This window comes from Protopterus annectens, chromosome 2.part0 (genome assembly GCF_019279795.1).
Source record: "Protopterus annectens isolate FY-2018-M chromosome 2.part0, PAN1.0, whole genome shotgun sequence".
Classification (NCBI taxonomy): Eukaryota; Metazoa; Chordata; order Ceratodontiformes; family Protopteridae; genus Protopterus; species Protopterus annectens.
In genome coordinates this window covers 312,935,581-312,958,456 of record NC_056728.1, presented here as the reverse complement: position 1 = coordinate 312,958,456, position 22,876 = coordinate 312,935,581, and the positions used below count along the sequence as shown (strand labels likewise).

At 36.8% G+C, this 22,876-nt stretch overlaps 1 protein-coding gene across 1 annotated transcript in view; it reads right to left on the bottom strand.

Moving 5' to 3' along the window:
• Positions 1-22,876, bottom strand: part of MEGF10 (multiple EGF like domains 10) — a 973,700-nt gene that overhangs the window by 453,642 nt on the left and 497,182 nt on the right. The window lies entirely within an intron of this gene.

Below are 22,876 nucleotides of genomic sequence, written 5' to 3'. Positions count from 1 at the left end.
GTTATAACTCAGCTCCATTCATACATTCACCTAATCTTAAACAAATATGTAGCAAAAGCCTCTACGACCTGCAGAAAGGCAGACAATATTGAATATAAGCTAATTACTGTAAGAACATTTCTACAGGGCCCTTGGAGCCTAACCAGTGACCCTGAACTTCTGGGTAATAGCTCATGACTGTGTGCTGTGTGTGGATACCTGTGCAGAGGAGATTGTGACTGTACCCCTTCCAGTGTTAGTAGAACACTGGCTGCATAACAACAATGTGCCACCTGTCACAGCTGAACTACTGCAACAGTTCAATACCTACACCCCCTGCTGCCCTGAACCCACAGCAGATGTTCTGACTATGAACTTCTGCCCAGTGCCCATAGGGCATCTACTTGCAAGGCATGGCCTACCATGTGGCTTTGGTTTGTGGCAGTTGGGCATGGTAATTGTAATCTTTATTCAGTAAACATAAAAATGCCACCTACGTCTGACCCTGGCATCCACAAAGCCAGACTCTACAGCTTATAATGTTGAATCACTCAGCCCCAAGCCAGCTGCAGTGGTCAACATGTCTCTGTGCCACACAGGGGCATAAGCAGATCACACATACTCCACGGAGATGGGCAAGATAAATAATAGATGTCTGCAGTGGAAACACTGATCCTATGTAGTCCATGGCCAGTGCACTGCACAGTCAATGTCTGTGTGCACAGCTAGATAAAGAGTCCTGTCACTTTTCTAATATCATCACACGAATGACTAATGTACTCCTGTTCATTTGTTAACTCACACTGTCCATCAAAGTGTTACCATAAAATGGTAATATGTCACCATCAGCAGCCATCTGTGAACATCATGGCTCTAGGTAGATCTCCCGTGAGCAAGCCCTGTGTGCAAAGTTAAAAGCACCATAGGATATGCATGTTCAGACTGAGACTGTTCAACTTCAGCTCTAGATCCCTATTTGCCAATTAAGATGCCAAAGGACACAATGGTAGACATCTGGCTGTCAGTGGTCATAGTCCTTGTAGCAAAAATGCTAAATGTACACTCGGGTTGTCTTAGCACATCATTTGTATCATCAACATTGCCGATAAATGCCAAATATAGAATGCATGCCACCCACTTCTGTGACCATCTTTACCATGAAGCAGGACACAAACAGACCTTTATTCAGTAAACATAAGAACACCACCTACATCTGACCCTGACATCCACAAAGCCAGACTCTACAGCTTTCCCATGCATGACTCCCATTATATGTTGTGAAGCAAAAGTAGTGGTTGTAGAACTCTCATCAGTGAAATTAAAGAAAAGTTGATATTACTTCATACATAAAATATCTTAACATGTACACAGATCTCCTTTCCCACCTGTTTCACTGTTCTACACTGCTGTGCATCAGGTCAGCACACTGGATCTTGCTGGTGCTGCCTGTGTCTGTCCCTTCTTCTCACCCACCCGCTATTACACAGGGGCCACATACGGTAACAAGTGAACAATATGTACCTGCTGGTGAGGTGCACCAATATCTATACAGCCTTAATACCATGTGGCAATACAACAATACATATCTTCTCATCTAGAGTGAGGGACAGCTGGACTGATGTTGTTGCCTTGCCTCTCTACTTGAATAACCTGATTTCTCATGCCTTATTATGACCTTTATCAATGTTATTAGTGACCTTTGTGCCCCCCTGCAGGATTTTCACATCAAGAGGCTGTGGTCCCAACAGCACTGTGGCACTGTCATCAGCCACAGCCTCTGCCTACCCCCCATCCCATGTGTCTCAGACAACTGTATACCCCAAGAGGAAAGCCCCAGTAATATGTATATCTCTCAGGAAGATTTTTGTTCTCCTTGTATGTCAATTTAACATTTCTTCATGGTTCAGTCATACTCTGATTTTTTACAAGAGATTACCAATGTTCAGAAGTATTACTTGGTCTGCACCTGGTGCACACAGCACTAGTAAGGTCATTAAAGAGAATGCAACCCATGTAAGTAAAAGGGTTCCTTAATGCACAGTATCACTACAATATGAAGTCTTCCAGATCCACAGTTACCACAGTTGGTTGCCCGTGTGCAAAACATGTAATGACAGAGTAACCAGTGGGTATCTCTGCTCCACAGTAATATGTAAAGAGGACATAAAAACATTCCTGAACTGCAACCCATACCATGAGACAAGAGACCATAAATACAAGTTAATATTATGTACTACTATATAAGAAAAAATGTCCTGCAGAATATGTATGTCAATAAGCCATTGACAGCAATGTGAGTATATCTGGATTCTAATTTAAATCATGTCAAGATATAAGCCACAGGCTTTTAAGCTGGCACACTGTAACCAACATTGTTTTATGTTTTGCTGGATCCCAGTTATCTAGCTCATCTGTGTGGTGATGGAAGATTAGCCGTAAAGGATCTGTGCAATCTGTGCACATTATAACAAGCTCTACACATATGGCTGTTGTGGACTGTATACTTGCTTGTGTGAATACTATACTGTTATCTGGTGACCCATGTGTTCTGTGACTAAACAAGTGTACTAGCCCTGTAATATAAATTAAGTGGGTAAAGGGCAGGCTGATGATGTATGATGTGTCACAGCTGGAGTTCTGCACAACACATTAGCATAGAAAGGTGGTATACCATGCAGCCCATTACTATACATGCAGGCAAATGTACTGCGATACACATATTTGTGGGTCATGTGCACCTCACAACACACATTGCCTGCAAAGGTATGCAAGTGGCTGTACAGCTCCACAGCAAATCCACAACTCCTCAGCTGACATACCAATGGGATCCACTTCTGTCACTGTCACAGCTTGTACACTACATCAGCCATTACCATCCAAAATAAATCCCAAGCCTCTGTGCCTCAGCATGGGAGAAGAAGGAAGACATGGATATTTATAGGAAGGGGTCTCCCTCCCTTCCATAAGTATTCAAAGATTAACCACCAAATTGCAGACTGCCACCATGGTATCACATGCAGTAGAGACTTTCAGGAGGAAATACTTGGAACTGTCATTCAAAGAACCTGTGAGATTATGGCCCCAGTATGGCAGGAAACTAATGTATAGCTTTTGAAATCTTTATGAATGTCACATGAATGCTTCCACTGTCTACGAAGCTGTATATATTTTTCCCTGCCCACAATAATGCATTTGTTACAATTCTCTAAAGGTAAGACAACCAGGGATTATAACAATAGATATTACGATGGCAGGGTGAGGCCATCATGTTACAACCACGATGATTAATACATCAGATGTCTCTGATTCCGCCTCATCTAATTTGTAGTCCATGCAGTGTATGACCAGCAGGCTGCACAATGATATGCAGCAGTGTAGCATGGGCACTCCCATGGGTGTCTGGTCAGTCATGTATAATTTGAGATGGTGGGCATGTTGTACACCTGTACTTTATGGAGTTGCACAGCTACATGACTAGCCATGTGTAACAAGGCAAGTGTGGGTAGAATGAGCAAGGATGTGCCAAAAGATGTAGCATTATCATGACAGCCTGGGCAGGCAAGAGGAACATATGGTGGTGGACAGTCTGCACATTTGCATGATATGATGCTTAGTAAGTACAGCCTTGGATGGGACAACAGACCTGTTTATGGGGCTGAATAAGGAGGATATACAGTGATGTGCCAACAGGGTGCAGGAGAGACACTCCAATCCACGGACATGACCAGGTGTGTGTAATGTAGGGCTGTGTGGAAGCACACCTACACAGCATGGCACTGCAAAGGCACAGCCATGGATGCTGGACTAGTCTTGTGTACAGGGCTAGAATAGGCAGAATCAGTAATGATTTGCCCAGGTGGAGCACTGACACACACAGGGCCATCTGGGCAAACATATGTGCTATAAGCTGGTAGACAGGCTGTGCACCTGTAGCATAGGTACTGTATAGGCACATCCCTGGCAGCAAACTAGCCAAATCCTAACAAATCATAAAGCCAAGTTGTAAGATCTTAGTGATATTTCACAGTCTGGCTTGGCACTACTTCTACGCAAGTTTGAAACCAGACACAAAATCATTCCCTGTATGTATGCAAGACATTCAGTACTATAATGATCCAAAAGAAAAGTACAGGAGCAAACCAAGGCTGGCAACAAAAATCAGCATAAATCCAGTAGTCACTAAGGCTTATTCAAGCAGCAGAAATAAATGCTAGTTCAAACCATGACTAAATCCGTGCCATAGACAAGTAAAATCTAAGCTGTTTTATTGGTAAGTGCTTTCACCCTGTAAGGGCTTTGTCAAACCATAAGAAACAAACACTGAATAAAATCAAGTCACATTTTGTAAGGAAATAGGGCTGACATCACTTCCTGTTCTTGATTAAAACTTTTCAGTATGCAAAAACAATACATGTATATAAAAATGTATATAAAAACTATATATATAAAAACAACATATATATATATATATATATATATATATATATATATATATATATATAAAAATACACACCTATGTATAAAAACAAATATAAAACATTTTGTTAACATTCTAAAATATATATGTTTATCTTACAGTAAGTCTCCTATTCTTAAGAACAGGTTTCAATGGAATTTTGTCATTCAAACCTGGTCTCCGGTCTGCTCTAAGTCTGATAATCCATTTTAATTCCAGTGTTTCAGTGTAATTGCATATATCCCCTCCCCTAACACTGGGGTCATTGATCTGTATAACTAAGAATACAAATGAATGTGTATTATCACTGTCTATAATGTATTTAGAAAGTGCACTGCGTGGAGACAGTGTGCGGATGTGATAAAGGTGTTCCCTTACCCTGTCTCGTAGGCGTCTGTCTGTCTTGCCTACGTAGAATGCTTGACAGGCAGTGCACTTGGCTAAATAAATGACATGTGATGTATTGCAATTAGCACTGAGTAGAAACCTGAAACAATAGGAAGTAACTGGGTGAATAAACTGGGAAATGGCATTTACAAATTTGCAAAAATTACAACAATTACATGGAACAGTACCCACAATATTGTTCAAACGCTCATTAGACTGTGTAGATAGGTGAGGGTAACAATGTAATCTATGTAGGTTAGACTTGTTCCTATATCTAAAATAAGGCTCCTCACCAACAATGTCTTTGAGTTGTGAATCAAGTAAAAGTAGATTCCAATTCTTGTTCAAAACCTCTCTTATACTGTTTATATATTGCGTATAACTGACAGAAAATCTAACTGGTGGATTCCTAACTTCAGGGCAAATATCAGGGACATTCTCTACTGAATATGGTTGTGAGAAATATGGTCTAGCAATACCATTCCTCAGCTCCAAAACACCTTCAAAATGGGAGGTGATCTCATCTGGCCTATATGCTCTTTGTAAAAGCCTGTTGTTTAAGTTTGACAACTCTTTGTAAGAAGCTATCATAATTTGGATTCATCCTGGATGCTCTTATCGCCTGTCCCCTTATCAAGTTCTTATAAATGTAATTGGGGTGCGTACTTTCCCGATGTAATAGGGAGTTCCTATAGCACGTTTTTCTAAAGACTCCAGTATTGAGCATCCCATTTGGCAATCTGTCAACAAAAACATCCAAAAAGTAATGCAACTAATTGAACTTTCAATAGAAAAGTTAAAAAAAAAATTGGTTAGGCTGTTAATCTCTTTATGGAAGTCATCCAGGGCTTTATCTGTACCAGTCCACAGGAGGAAAAGATCATCAACAAAACGTGCATAGAAAACAACATGTTTCTTGAAACTATCTAGGGCAAACAGCTTATTACATTCCCAGTCCAGCATGACAAGGTTGGCGTAGCTATTGGCACATGAAGTGCCCATAGCCACGCCATCCTTCTGAATATAGGCTACCTCATTAAAAAGAAAGATGTTATTTTCCAGGACTATTTCCAACAAGGCAGAAAATAAATCTTTCATAGCTGGACTATAGGCTTCGCAACTCTGTAAACATCTCATAAAACTCTCAACACCTTCAGAGTTAGGTATCATAGTAAAAAGGGACTGTACATCCAGGGTAACCATTTTATAATACATATCTAACGGTAGATCTACAACCTTGGAGTATAAGTCCAGTAAAAAATGTTTTGTGTCTTTAAGAATATGTGTAGATTTGATAGAGTTAATTTAAAATTTTTGTTTGATATTTTATTATATTTCAATATACCCCAAGACTTCATTTTAACATTAAAAAAGTTATATAATAATCCCTATACAACTTTATATATTAATAAAAATTTCTCAAAAAGAATACAAATTAAGAATGGTACCCGTCAAGGATGTCCGCTATCTCCTATATTATTCAATTTATATTTAGAACCACTATTTTTACATATTAAGCAAAATATTTATCATAATGCTCCAATAATATATGGTACAAAAATATCCATGGCTGCTTTTGCTGATGATCTTAATATTTATTGTACAATGCCTGTTTCAGATACTAAGAAAATATTAAAAGCAGTGGAAGATTTTGCAGAAATATCTAATTACAAAATAAATTTAAAAAAACCCAATTTATTTCCTTTAAAGACGCCTACACCCTTTTCGCTTTTACCATTGGTAGGTCAGTTAAAATCCGAAGAAAAAATAAAATATTTGGGTATTGTTTTCTCAACAGATAATAGAGACTTTTATGCGAACAATGTTAAGCTAATTTGGGATAATGTATTGTCTGATTTAAAAAGATGGAATAATCTGAAATTACCAATAATGGCAAAGGCTTCAATTATTAAAATGAATGTACTCCCTAGAATATTATATATTTTTCGAGCTACTCAAGTCTCAATTTCTAGGAAATTCTTTAAACAACTTCATACGGAATTAGGTAGATTTGTATGGGAACCTAGGAAAACTAGAATATCTTATGATAAACTGATGACTCCGAAAAATAAGGGTGGTTTAGAATTACCGAATTTTGAAGCATATTATTTAATAATAAATGCTAATAGAATTCTAAGAGTGGTTAACTTTGACAAGTCCAGTACTAAATGATCACCCAAGTGGTTGATTCTGAATTACAAACATGCTGTTAAATTGGGTATTAATTTTAAGGCATTACCTTTTTTAAATAAAGATACCTTTAAAATATACGCTTTGATGGAACATTTTAGATTATATATAATATCAATACAAAACCTGTTTAAATCACTAAATCTTTTACAGTATATGATGACCTTCCAACCATTTCACAAGAACCTGAATTTGAAAATCGGTAATCAATTGATAGATCTTAAAAAATTCCCACTTATAATTGATCTAACCATACTTGATTTATATCCTTTTCTTGGTATCTCAATACACGACATGTTAAGAGAGATGAGCCTTCCTAACTCTTATTTAATTATAATGAGACAATTAAAGGATCTTTCAATAACTTTAGTAATTTTAAAATTAAAGAAGAAGACTTAACCATTTGTTTAAATTTATGGCAAACTCTTATGCAGGACTTCAAATATATAACGGCTTCATATAATTTGATAAAAGATGTGAAATATAATAAACAAATACTTTTATCCAAATACTGGAAGGATAAATTATTACCGATTGATGATAATAAAATATTGAAAGCAATTAATTTAACCTTAAAATCAGTATCTCTTCAAAAGCTATTATTTACTCAGCTGATGATATTTAATAACACTTACTACACTCGCCTCAGCTTACATAAATTCAACTCGAAAAATTCACCTAAATGTCCATATTGTATCGATCAAACCGCTGACCTTTTACACATGTTCTGGAGCTGTAAATGTATATTCAAACTTTGGAATTCTTTAAAAATTCAATTACAAAAAATGGGTTATCAACAGTCCACACTTTCTTGGGAGTTTATGATTCTTCATATTCCTCCGAATAACTTGAACAGATCCCAAATGATCATACTCATAAATATTTTCTTGTTAATGAAGCTTTATATAGCTACAAATTGGCTGAATCCATCTTTGACTTCATGGGAAAACTTTAAAAGTGTAGCGATAAAACATATTTTAGCACATAAATTACTAATTAAAGATCATAAGAAAAATATAAATAATACAAAAATATGGGAGCAAATCTTTAACATTGTGTTAGCTTAATGTTCTAATCCACTTTTCCCCGGGAAGTACATACTTAATATGGAGATTAGTATAGATAAACCTTATATTGATACTAGATTTTTTTTTTTCTTTTTTAATACCTTTTTGGAATTTTATCTTAATGTATAATGATCTTATGTAACTGTTGGAAGCATTCATGTATATAATGTACATATGTTGTAGTATTGTATTAACAATTGGAAAAGAATAAAGATTTATTATTGAAAAAAAAAAAAGAATATGTGTAGATTAATTCACCAAGGGTCTTAGGTGTTTCTCAAGGTAAATGGATAAGGGCTCCGTTGCCCAACCTCTCCCTGCCACTATTGGTCTCATTGGTGCATCTCGGGGATTTTTATGTACCTCGGGGAGGCCTTGGATGACTGGAATCAAGGGATCTATCACATGTAAAAAATTAAACAGGTCTTCATCTATAACCTCGTTGAGTAATAAATCTTGCAACGTATATGATATGTTACGCACCTTACTCCAGACTTCATTCAAACTAATAATTTCATAAAAATCACAGTCACTTAACATGAGAGTCATTTTATGTAAATAATCAACACTATTAAATACCACTATGGGTCCACCTTTATCAGCTGGTCTGATAACAAGGTTCTTATCATCCCTTAGATTATTCAAAACTGTTCTCAATCTGGGGGTTAAATTCCCATTAGCACTGTCTAGTGAAGTGGTGAGATGACATGGTCAGTCACACAGTAGACAGATAAAGGCTGAGGGAATCAAAGCCTGCACTACAGGAAGCAGATCATTACCAGCACAAAGCCATACTCATCTGCACTAAGTGCCAGATAAACCCTGTTGTAGCACAGCACAGTACATTTCACATTCATGTACTTGGAATAAAACAATCTAAATTAAAAACTAATATTAAACTAGACTTCATGCTGTCCAGTTTATCTCCAATCTAATAATAAACACACTGTCAACAGTTAACAAAACAAGGAAACCAAGAATCATACCCAAGGGACATGGCTCCTGTAATGATGCTGTTGTTTATTATAACTATTTCTTTTTTATACCACAGCTGCTCCAAATATTTATGCAACACACAAACATACACATGAATGTACACAGGTGTGACAATCAATGACTTCCCTTTGTATTACAGTGTACACCTCAAATGTTTGCTTGTGATCAGATGAACGAAGATACATAAACAATGACCTAGAGATGTATTTCATCCTCCTACTGTGAGAACAATACAGTTTACCCTACTGCACCCCATCCTCACCCAGCCTCTTACCTCAAAAATCAGAGACAAAGACCCAAAATCAGGTTCAAATTTTAAATATTGCTGCTATATACTAATAAAATTGTTAGAATAAAACACTTTGCATTAAGAAGCAGTTTACAAAACTTTGTTCTCTGGTATTACTGACTGACTGTAATCCTCAGTGATATACATGAAAATAAACTTTACCAGTTGCTAGTAACAGGTTTTGCATTACCAAGCATTTTCTGAAGGATATAACATCTGAAACTCGTGTTTATCATTATTTGGTGACTGAAGTCCACATTCCCACACTTTACCAGAAAAAAAACAAATTTTACAAGGATAACCTCTGCATGCGCACGCACGCGTGCGCGCACACACACACACACACACAATTGCAGACACTTGTATGACTCTACACCTCAGATATCTGCTTACGATCAAGTGAATGAGTATATCCATAAATAATGACCTAGAAATTGTGTCAACTCACTACTGTCAGAGCTATGTAGTGCAAAAATTGTGTCAACTCACTACTGTCAGAGCTATGTAGTGCAAAAATAATGGTGCAGAAATCTGTCTCAGCTCACTGCCAGAACTATACAGTGCAACCCACTCCAACACCCTTCTCAACGTCTTAGTTCAAGAATCCAAGACAAAAACCATGATCAGAAACAGATTCTAAATATTTCTGTTATATACTAATAAACTTGTTAGAATAAAACACTTTGTATTAGCAAGCAGTTTACAAAACTCTGTTCTCTGATATTACTGACTGACAATAATCCTCAGTGATATACATGACAATAAGCTTTACCAGGAATGGGACAAAATGTAAGGCAAAAGAGCAAGAATGTTTTCAGAAACAATCACAGTAAGAAACTTGAAACTCTAATGTCAGTCATTGTTTATTGACTGACTGTAGCTCTTAGTGAGACTCAAACATTTTTGAAGGGGCAGTACAGGGCAAAAATATGAGACAAAAAGCAGAAGCGCAGACATCACATTGATGTTCTGCAGTAGGAATTATGAAACTGTAATACATTTGACATTGCTGACTGCTACTAAGTCAAGTGTTTCCCATTTTTTCCCTCATTATGAGAGGTAGTGATCCACATTTGGAGATGGAATGGAAGGCTAAGATCAATGATCAGAAAATATCAAAAATTCTGTGATAGGGCAAAAAATGAGGAAAACTCAGCTGAGACGTTTTGTGAACTATAATAAACATAACCTCTAATTTCTGTCATTGTTTATTAACTGACTGTAGCCCTCAGTGAAAATCAAATAGTTTAGGAGGGACAGCACAGGCCAAAAATATGAGGCAAAAAGCAAAATCACAGTGCCACCTTGATGTTGTGCAGTAGGAAATATGCAACTCTAATGTCTAACATTACTGACTGACTAATTCTAAATGATTTAACAGAACGTCAAATATTTTGTGAGGTTTAGTCACAAAACAACACAAAAGTATGAGGCAAAACATGGTTGTTGCTTTGCTGATGTTCTGACAGCAAAGTATAAAACTAATGGCATTACTGAGTGACTCCTAATCCTCAGTGATTTACCGGAGAGAGTCACTTTATTACCAGAGTTTGTCAGTCTGCCTGCAGTCTGCAAATTCTGCAATAACTGAAGTATGAAACTCTAAAGTCAGTGTTATTACCGACTGACTGCTAATCCTCAGTGATTTACCAGATAATTTATTTATTTATTTTATTTTATATTTATTTTATATTTGTTGACTGGGCTAGTCTAGCTGGATACATATCCATTTTCAGTAGAGGCCCAGGGAGAAAAGCTCCAAGTATGAGAAGATACTCCATACAATAGTTAGAATAAAAAACAAGCTTAAAATACATTATAAAGCAAAAAATGTTTGTAAAGAGAGTACAAGTAATGTGTGTGATCAAAGTTACAGAGTCATGGTATAGGTTTAAGCAGCAATCAAACCATGAATTTTCTGGTACAATCAGCAAAGGTTTATACAATATTTGAAAAAAAAAAACAAATTGACATTCACTTAGTCAAAGAGGGAGAAAGAGAGTAGGCTGGAAAATATAAATAGTAGTAAAGAGTTAGCTTGTAATAATTAAAAGTGTGGTGGGGCAGTAGCCCAGGAGGCAGGGGAAAAGGGGAAGTGAAAGGAGGACAAGCAATGTTTAGTCAGGCATTGAGCAGGGACAAAGCCAATGTATTTTTAGGTGATCTTTAAGGTGTTTCTTAAAGAGTGGAGTAGATGAGAGAGAGGTTAGTGTTTTAGGAAGGTTGTTCTAGATTCTGCCCACGACACTGGTAAAGAGTGAGTCACCAGCTTTGTTGTTGGATTTATTGTTGGCAATTAGTAACTTGCTAGCTGAGCATAGTGTTGTAAGATTTTTATATGGGGAGATCAGGTTAGAGAGGATAGGAGTATTAGTAGGGTGGTACAGAATTTTGTTGTGTGATCACAAGTTGATTGTATCGTAGTTGGTTTTGTAGTTCTAACCATTTGAGTTGTTTGATGTTGAGACAGTGGTGGGTTCTATAGGGAGAGCCAGTGGCAAATCTGACTACATTATTATAGCTAGTTTCAAGCTTGGTAAGATTGTGCTTAGATAGATTGGTATAAATGGCAGAAGCATAGAATAGGGTAGAAGTAAGATGAGCCTGGGCAATGGTGGTTCTAGCCAGTTGTGTAAGGAAGGGTTTGATTCTATACAGAGAGCCTAGTTTTTTATTGATAGTTTGAATAGTGTTATTGATATGGTCATCAAAGCTGAGGTTATGATCAATGGTTATGCCCAGAAGGCGTGCAGTAGGATCAGGGGAAATACAAGTTCCATTATAGGAGGTAATAGTGAAGTTGATCTGTGGAGATTTTTGGGTGGGAGTGAAGAGTAATAATTTGTTTTTTTTGGGGTTGAGGAGGAGACATTGATCAGTAAACCACTTTTCAACAGAGTTAAATACAGTTTGAGTAAGGGTTTGGAGAGAGGATGAGGACTTAGCAGTACAGATTAGAGTAGAGTCATCAGCGTATTGTATGCAAGTGGCTTGTGGAACAACAGTGTAGAGATTGTTAATAAAAATAGAAAAAAGAAGAGGGCCTAGGATAGAGCCTTGAGGGACTCCAGTGTTCACAGGGAGGGGTGTGGAAAGATTATTGTCCCAGAGCACTGCTTGATGTCTGTTATCTAGATAGGATTAAAACCAAAGAATAGCTTGTGGGTCAAGAGATTGGGCTTTTAGAGTACTGATATGTAAGCTATGGTTGACCATATCAAAAGCTTTTGATAGGTCTATAAATAGAGCAGATGAGAGAGAGTTATTGTTTTGATTCCTGTTAATGCAGTCAGTAAAGCTTAGTAGGGCAGTAGTGGTGCTATGAAAGGGTCTAAAGCCATGCTGACAGTTAGCAAGTAAGTTGATATGGAGCAGGTGTTGAAGTAGTTGATAGTGGATACATTTTTCCATTATTTTGGCTAATGGAGAGAGTAGAGCAATATGTCGGTAGTTGGAAATGTCAGTGGATTTGCCTCCTTTATGCAAAGGGATTATATGGGATACTTTCCATATGGAAGGGATGGTACCTTCTGTGATTGTTCTGTTTATAAGGATGGATATTGGATAAGCTAAGGCTTTGGCAGCTACTTGAAGGTATTCTGCTGAGAGGTTATCAGCAGAGGGAGTACAAGGTTTGAGTTTCTGAAGGAGTTTACAGATAAAGGAAGTTGGAACAGGTTGTAAATGTAAGAAGGGAATTGAACTGTTTGTATTTTGTAAAGAAGAGGGGGTGGTGGGTGTTAGTGTTTTTGTTAAAGTTTGAATAGCTTCAGTGAAGTAGTTGTTAAAGGTATTGGCTATTTGCAAAGGACTATCATGGGGAATAGAGTTTGGGGCTGGAGTTCTAGCCTGCCCTGGTTTGAGAAGTTTATTAATGCCTGACCAAAACTTCTGAGGGTTTTTAGAGTGTGATTGTTGAAGTTTGGAATAGTAGTTTTTTTTGTCTAACAAAATGTCTTTTTTGGTAGCATTTCTTAATTGCTTAAAGTATAAGTGATCAGCAGGGTTCTTTGAGGCTCTCCATTTAGCCTATATTTTGTTCCATAGGAACATTTTTTCTCTGGTTTGTTTTGTGAGCCAGGGGGCTATTTTAGTCCTTACACGGGAGGAGTGGATGAGGGCGTGGCTATTTAGGATTTGAAGGAATGAAGTATTAAAGTAAGAGACTGCTTCATCCAGTTTGAGTTGCTTTAGAGGTGACCAATTACAGGCTTTTAGCTGGTTTTGAAAGTTTTCTGCTTGGAAGTATTTTTTAGAATGAAAGGTGACCATATTGTTATTATTAGAGTTGTATTTCTTTTGTTTTATTATGAAGGTTAGTACATGATCACTAATGTCGTCTGGGAGTGTTCCGACTTTATAAGAATCAGGATGACTGTTTATAAAGATCCAATCGAGAGTAGTTTCCTTTTTACTAGGTTTATGGAATCTTGTGGGGGAGTTTATAATTTGAGTGAAGCCAAATAGGTTTATGTGGGTGTTTGGATTAGGGGAGTTACATGTGGTCCAGTCTATGTTAAAATCGCCAAGTACTATAGTTTCTTGAGGTAGGAGAGTAGATAAGCTGCTAAGAATGTTTTCGAGAGTGGTAATATTATTACCTGGAGGGATGTAGAAGCAGATTATATAGATAGATTTAGCACTATTAATTTAAAGTTTGACAGTAAGAGTTTCAGCATTGGTATTTGAGGGTAATAACACATCAACGGGTGAAACAAGAAGTTCAGATTTATGCAAGATGGCTACACCTCCACCTTTTTGGATGTACGGTTGGATCTTAGGATGTTATATCCAGGTGGGGTTATTTCTAGGTCATGAGTAGAGGGTTTTAACCAAGTTTCAGTTAGGCAAAGGATATCAAATGCATGAGCTTGTAAAACAGCATGTAGTTGGCTAATTTTGTTATTAATGCTACGGATATTGAGTTGAGCTATTCTGCGTGAGTTTCCTGATGTTATAGAGGAGGAAGCATCGTTAAATGATTGTTTTTGTAGATTTTCAGTTTGTGGAATTGGGCCAGGATTAGGATGAATGTCTCCGCCTATTAGAAGGTTTAAAGAATGTGTCATTGCAGTTTTTATAATTTTATAGTACTTGGGTAGACTTATCTTGTTGGGGAAGTAAGTAATGTGGGTATATCTGTAAAACCTAGGAAGTAGGTAGGTTGAAGTAAAGGTAATGTTGCTGTGAGAGAGAGAGTTGGGGTGTGTAGTTGGTAATGTTTGCTGTTGAGGGGGTACTTTACAGACCAGAGAGTAGTGTTCATAGTAGGTAAGGGTATAAGTTAAGATAAGGAATATTAATGAAGAAGAAAAGAGAAGAGAGTTTTTGAGGATAGGTGGTGTATGTACATAGGCCATATTGTAATAGTATGGTAGAAAGGTTAAGTAAGTTATAAGGTAGGCTAAAGTGAATAATTATGCAGGGAAGAAAGATATATAGTATGATAGGATAGGGAAGAAAGATATATAGTATGATAGGATAGTTAGAGTAAATTATAAGGTAGGCTAAAGTGAATAATTATGTAGGGAAGAAAGATATATAGTATGATAGGATAGTTAGAGGAGGTTTGAGATAGAGTAGGTATGAGGCTGAAGGTAAAGAGGAGTGGTCTAGTAATATGCAGTAGTGTGCAGATGATTGAGGAGGGGGATTAAGGGAGGAGTTGATAAGTTTATGTGTTAGGTGATAGGTTGAGAGGAACAGTGGGTGTGGCTAGATAGGTATAAGTTAAACAGCACTGGGGGTGGGTGGGAATTGGGGGTAGGGCAGGGGAGCGGAGTGAGCCCGCAGGGCGAACGGAGCGGGTCAGAGCAAGTAGAGAAGGAGACAATCAGTAAGCAGTAACAACCCAAAGAGAGAGAAGGTGGAGCAGGTAAGAAGGTTTCAGTGGAGCAGGTATGATGGAAGACTAAGGGTAGTGAGGAGGGCAGAATAAGGAAATTACTAGTCTGCAGAGGGTAGGGAATGAGAAGAGTGCAGAGAAGGAGCAGGAAGAGATAGATTAGGAGAATAGCTAGGCAGTAGGGCAAGGGAAGAGGAAAGAATGTAATGAGCCGAAGCTAGTAGAATTGAAAAGAGAGTAAGGGGTCTAGGCTAGGTTAGGCTGCCACCTAGTGGTCAGAGTTAGTATAACATCAGGTGACAAAGTTCAGAAGTATAGCAAGTAGGGAAGGGTAAGCTAAATGGCAGGGAAACAATATATAGATGATAATGGTCCTAGGGAGGAGTCTGGCTGCTGGCTTTCCTGACTCAGGATCTAACAATCAGTTAATAGGGTTGAAAAAAAACAAAAACAGATTTGTTTACAACAAGGGGCAATGATAATACATACTTTGCCAAGTACTGTTCAAAGAATGAAATGGACTAACTAGTTCAAGACACAAACAAATATGACAGAGTGTTTTTCATATTCTGCTATAAAAAATTTAGAGGTGTGGCAGTAGGTATGGGTTCATTGTACCTGGTCAGTACCGCATGGCGATTCATTCAGTAGCTGCCGGCACAGGCTGGACATGAAGTATGCTCAGGTTTATAATAAAATAATTCTGAGAGATCAGACTATCACTACCTTGACTATTACTATCCCAAGTAGCCTACTACTAAAAAAAACTAGCCTAATAGCTAAACTTCAAGTCATCCCATTTATTTTTTATGCACATTTGATAACTGGGTAAGTGGGCTGGTTCAATGACCCTTTTCAGCCATGACCCAAGCACTAAGGCAATACAGAACATAAACTGGAATCAATTATGTGCAACTTAAAGCAATAATGTAGGATAGAATAGCAAACTTGAATGTACATGCACGAGAGTAAGAATAATTGTTACATTAAATACAGAACATAATTTACATTGTAAACATTAAAATGACATTAAATAGAGTACAACATTTGTAAGGGTCACTGAGAAGGTTGGTTACATTAAATAAAATAACAGTGAGTACATATTTGAAGCATTTCAATTGCACAGGTCATTGCGAAGGAGGTTAACCATTGTCCCTCTAGCACTTGCACATGGTTTATTGATGAGATAGTGTGGAGTGAGTTTCTAATTTCCTTCAATGTAGACAATGTTTTAAGTTAATTAGGAAGTTGATTTCAAGTAGCAGGACCTATATGAGAGAAAGCCTTTTCCTCAGCTCATGTTTTTTTTTTTTGGGGGGGGGGTCTGATAACAGCAAATTCTCTTTCATGGTTATTTGTTAAAAAAAAGTTTGTCTATTCACTGATAGGCAAGTTTTATTTTCTTAAAGGTGGACAGTAGTCTAGTTTTAATACTTTGAACAGTAAGCGGTTTAGTAGAAAGGAGGCTTTATTTGTAACAGGTAGCCAATGTAATTTTTAATGGAAATGCAGTAGTGTACAGCTAGTAATGCAAACCTGAAAAGTTTCTTTTAAGCAATCTGAATTCTCTGGGTATTTTAGGATAAGTGGAAGCAAATAAGATAGGCTGTACTCAAGTTTAGGTAGAAGTACATTTTTAAAAATGGCTGCACTGGCAGATGATGTTAGGATGTGAGAGATCTTGTAACATAGCCTTTACTAAGATAGAACTTTTGTATTAATATTATTATTATTTATATTTCTTAACCAGGAATGTCCAACAGGAATAAAACCTTTTTTTTTCAGTGAAGGTCCAGGAAGAAAAGCTGCACAATGTTAAAACAATTGTATAAGAAAAAAAATTCACAATGTTACAAAACTTTTGACAGAAAAAATACACAGTTGTTAGAGAAACATACACAGTGTAAAGAATAAGAACATATCAAACAAATTCCATACATTGGTTTACAAAGATATAGTTGCTGTTGTCAATATTACAAAGTACGAATCAGGTATGGTAGAATAACTTTGTGAATAGTAGAGAAGGCCTTTTTGTCAATATAATTTATAAGGTATAGGCAATGACAAAAGTTATTAGCGTGGGTGATTCAAATATCAGGGATATAGATTATTGAGGTAGGATATGATGAGAAAGAAGAAGGCATAGTATGGTGACCAATTAGAGGTGTAGAGAAGTTATAGAGGAGCAGGTACAAAAGGAGACAAAGTAGGGTTAGACAGTCAGTGATGGATAGAAAATAAGTTAATGGTGGATGAGAGAAGGAAGAATTCACAGAAAGAGAAATATTAACAGGTGAGTGTAAGAGTGGGAAGGGGGGGTCTTTAGCAGAGGTAAAGCAACTACAGAAGAAAAATACAAGTTTGATAAAAGCACATATGGGAAGGGTGGTATGATCAGATTATACAGGTGTGGTGCAACAGTAAAGCCAGGTATTGTTAGATTCTGCTTCAACAGTATTTTGAAACTACTACTTTTCTGTAAACTTTTAGCTAAAGTGGGATAGAGTTCCACAATATGATGCCAGTGTAGGAGCATGGCATGTTATTGGACAAGTTGTTTAACTTAATAGTAGCAAGGACAGATTTTGTGTTGGACTGTACAGCTCTGGCATTACAGAAGGGCTGTAACATATTTTGAGGGTTGTATTTTAGACTGTGTGCCATTACAAGTTGTGAGTATGCGAGTTACTGAGGAAATTGAAAGCTTTAGGTTTTCTAGGGCTGTATGGTGGTGTGCTTTTGGAAGGTATTTGCTGTAAATTTAGCTATTTTGTTATAGCATGTGTCAAGTTTTGTTTTGAGGGTGAAACAAGGTTTGTAAAAATAGGCAATACATATAAAAGGGATGGGAGTAGGTAGGTTGTTGTTACTGAATTTCTTGTAGTGTTCATAACAAATTGATTGGATCTGTAAAGGGAACCTAGTTTCATATGTTTTTAAGGCCTGAAATAGATGTTGATAATTTTTAAGATTATCATCAAGTAAGACTCTTAGGAGTTTAGATGGTGCTATGGTCTCATGTGTGTGTGTGTGTGTGTGTGTGTGTGTGTGTGTGTGTGTGTGTGTGTGTGTGTGTGTGTGTGTGTGTGTGTGTGTGTGTGTGTGTGTGTGTGTGTTATTAGATGAGTAAATGTGGAACATGTGTCTTTGTTCTGTAAATTGGAGTAAAAAAGCATCAGTTTGGTATTTTAGGGGTGCATGAGTAGGTCTTTGAAACATAGACAGTATTAAACACATGGAAATAATATGTGTGTTATATTTTGTAGGGTATTTCATGCTAGAGCAGATCACATGAATAACTAAACATTGAATCAAGATTACTTGTTTGGTGGCATTATTGAGTTTATTAATAAAGATGTCAAATAGGAGAGGGCTTAGAATTGATCCTTAATGGACTCTGACTGACTGGTAGGATCACATAGAAATCTTTTGCCATTTTCCTGCTTGTTGTCTACTTGATAGGTAGATGTGAAACCAGGAAACTGATGAGTTATTTAGACCTAAAGAAATTAGTTCACTGAGAAGTTTTTGATGAGGTACTAAATTGAAAGCTTTGAAAGGTTGAGGAAATGAGTTGAGACAGATTACTGTTGTTTCTGTTTTGATTAACGGTATTGGAGAAACTGAAGAGGATAGTCATTATACGAAGGTTAGGACAGAAGCCATGATGGGTTGAAGAGAGTAGATTGCTGCCAGTAAGGTGTATGAGGATCTGGGTGTGTATGAATTTTCCAGGACTTTAATTAGGGTTATGGTATAGCAAGGAGTCTGTAATTAGACAGGTCAGTTGAGTTGCCACTGTTATTACCTGTATGGGCTGAGAAACTGAAAGACGAATCTAGTGTTAATCCTAAGTATTTGAATTCAGGAACATTAGGGATGATGTTTCCCATATTGTCCTTAAGTGAGATAATAGACAATTTGAATGATTTTTGGGGAGTTGCAAATGTTTTTCTAGGATTTAGTAGACGTTTACTGCGGCTATCCACTGGCACAATTGAAAGAAATGTCTTAGCAATTGTGATTGTAGGTCATGGTATGATTTGTTGCCTTCTAACAGTGAGATGTCATTTGCATATAAGGTGAGATTCAATCTATGCAGATCTTCAGTAACATCACCAGTGAAGAGTGATAAGAAAATATGTGGTCCAAGAACTGAATCTTGTAGAATTCCAGTACTTAGTGTACCTTTTGGGAATGCTGTTAACCTTCATAAATCTGAAAGGATTGTTCTTTAAGGACAAAAAAAACACTTTTCAGGGAGATAGATTACATACAATATAACACCTTCAATCTTTAAAAACTTCATCAGAATAAAGGTAAGACATGTCCAGTACACTTTAAATAGCACCTACAATCACATAACCAAACAGCTGACTAACATAGAAAAACAATATAAACACCAAATAGCATGTAGTAAATATCATAATTCCATTAAACCAAGCATAAGTGCATAAAAAACACACACATTTCTGAAAAACAAAACTTTTATACATTAAACGTTCATGCTTTTAAAACACTCTTTATATTTAATGTGTCGTATAACTCCAGGCTTTTATCTGCATTAAGCAAAATTTGCCACTTTAAGTCCTTATTTTTAAGTTCACCATTTAAATCACCTCCCCTTATGTCAGTAGCCTCACGATGCACCACAAAGAAGACAAACTTTCTAAAATCCACACAGTTAGTAGCATACTTCACTAGTGCATTAAAGTTCTTATTTTTATAGCCAATTTTGTGTTCATAAATACACTGTGACAGTTTCCTAGTTGTCCAACCAGCATAGAAATTCTCACAATTGCAACACATATCGATATAAACCACCCCTGAAGTGTCACATGTATAACATCCTTTATTAAACTCTGTTTCTAAATGTGACAGTTTAAGACTGGGACACATGTCAATCTATCTGCCACTCTTTTACCCATTACAAGTAAAGGTGTTGTCTTAGAATTACTAATTAAGGGGTTTTCTAATAACCATATATAGCTACAACCCTAGGACCTATACTAATAGCACGAGTCAGATCCTGATTTCCATGAATTACCTTCCAGTTTTGAGAAATAGTTTTTCTAACTGCAAAAGCATTTCTGCAAATTGGGGAAAGAAAAAAACTCTACTGTAAATCAATTTCTTTGTAAGTATGCTTTTTAGAACTGGAGCAAATTTAACCCAGTTGCGTGTAATGATCTTGCCCATTAAAGCTTTCGCCTTGATGGATGGGTAACCTCTTTAAAATAATAGGGCCACTAAAAATGAATCTCTTTATCAAAACTTTCATCCTCACTAATAATCCTAGTCTAATAAGCTGCCCTCTTTCTATGTTCCACTTCATAGTGCCACTGTGCTGGCTTGAAAAGTCAACAAAATTGTTAACAAATGTGTCCTTATAGTGTATATTACTGGCAAAATGTTCATTCTCAGAATTCATCCTTATTTGAATACCTAAAAATCAACACAGGGCCTGAAGTCTCCAACAGAAAACTTTAAAAATGAAGTAGAAGAATTTAACCATTCTAAAAGTTCTGCACACTATTCAGTCATATCATTCCAAATGAATGCCAAATCATTATGTCTTCTATACAAAGAAATCAAAGCAAGTAAATGATGACTTCCTAAAAGTTCTCTAGCCCACCAGGCCATTACAAGGTTAACAAATGCAAGAGCCACTCTGGCCCCCATAACCATACCCCTAATTTGTCGGTAAAATGATTTATCAAAACAAAAGCCAAAATTGCTTAAATTGTCTAAAAATATCCAAACATTAATTATTCTACTGATATTAAAATTGTTGACTTTTCTTAAATAACATCCAACAAAATGTATTCCCAGTTCCTGTGGAATTACATTGTACAAAGGCAAAACATCAACAGTGACTAGAAATGTTTCTGTACCTCTAAAATATATCTATATAATTCATCTAAATACAGCCACAATTTTCTCAAATAAAACATTGATGTTTGTACAACAGGATTTAAAATATAATCAACATACATAGAAAAAGCTGATGCTTTTACTGTGTTTAGCAGCTGCTATAGGCCTAAAGGCTGGATATTTCTCAAATTTATGATCTTTGGTAACATAAAAACTTCTCACTTTTGGAAAATCCACCTTAAGGAAATTTTATAGAAGGAAAAGGGGAATTTTGTATTTCTGTGAGAATAAATATGAATAGACAGAGGAGTAAAATAGGGTCATCTAAACTCTAAACTCTATAGTCGGTCCAGTCTATTGATTTTCAGTTGGGGATAACTGCTTGACATTTGTGTTTAGGATGAGGTCTGCATAGTACTATTTGATGTGAGACTTTGGAGTTTTGAAAGACCATGTGGATATAATTGGGCAGTGATCACTAATATTATCAGGACCTGGGCTGTGGTACATCCCTCTGTAAGATTAGTAATTATGAGGTGAAGCGTAAAGTATTGGGAGATTTGACAAATTGTTCTAAGTTATGTTGGTTTAGTAGTTTATATAGATGTTTGGAGTTTGGGCCTAAAATAATAGTAGTTTTAGGGTGACCATTAGGATAGATTTCTAAGGTAGTGTTAGGGATGAAAGTAAGTGAGAGGGAGGAGGAATATATACTCAGGCAGTATGCTGATGATTCAACTCTCATTTGTTCTGCTTTATCTCCAGAAGAACTTCACTCTTCCACCCAAAAAGTCTTTACGGCAGCAGAAAAATGGTTCCAACATATCTGTCTCCTCCTTAATCCCAAAAAAAAAACAAATTACTACTTTTCACCCCAACCCTTAAATCTGCCCCTATCTCCTTTTCCATTGTGTCTGACAATGGCACTATCATTAAACCTGATTGTTCCACTAAACTACTAGGCGTTACAATAGACAATCAACTAAACTTTGACTGCCACATTGATCTAACCATCAAGGCTGTTAATAAAAGGATAGGTGCCCTCTATAGACTTAAGTCCCTTCTTACTGCAAACACCAGAGTGTCTCTTGCCCAAACTCATCTCATCTCTACACTATTGTATGCCTCTCCATCTTTTATCAACCTTTCAAAAGCTAACCTTCAGAAACTAGCCACAACCTACCATAGTATTGCCAGGTTTGCCACAGGTTCCCCATTTCGTACCCACCCTTGTGTTAATCTCAAAAACCTTAACTGGCTTGAACATCAAAATCTAATTCTCCTACATCAATTAGTTATCATATATAAAATTCTCCATTACCCCTCTAATACACCCATACTTAATAACCTCATTGCCCCATACAGGAATCTTAATTCCCTTCGCTCAGCCAGCAAACTTCTAGTAGCCACTCTCAAATCTCATAATAAAGCAGGTGACTCCTTATTTACTAATGCTGTTGGCTCATACTGGAATAAACTTCCCATAGAACTGACCACTTTAGGCTCATCTCACCTTTTCAAAAAACAACTAAGAAACTATTTTAAATCCCACTGGCTATGCCCCTGCTCTAATCCTGACTGAGCTCAGCAAACAATCCCTCTCTACAGTCCTCTCCATTCACTTCTACTTGCCTCTATCACTACTTCTACCCCTCCAGTGTAGTGCACCTAGCGTCCCACCTGCTTATTAATTTTCCTATACTATCTTTTCTCCTTATACTTGATATATTACTGCAACCTGTCATCTCTCCTTTTATTTAACCGAGATGCTGATCCCTACTGTGCAAATCTCT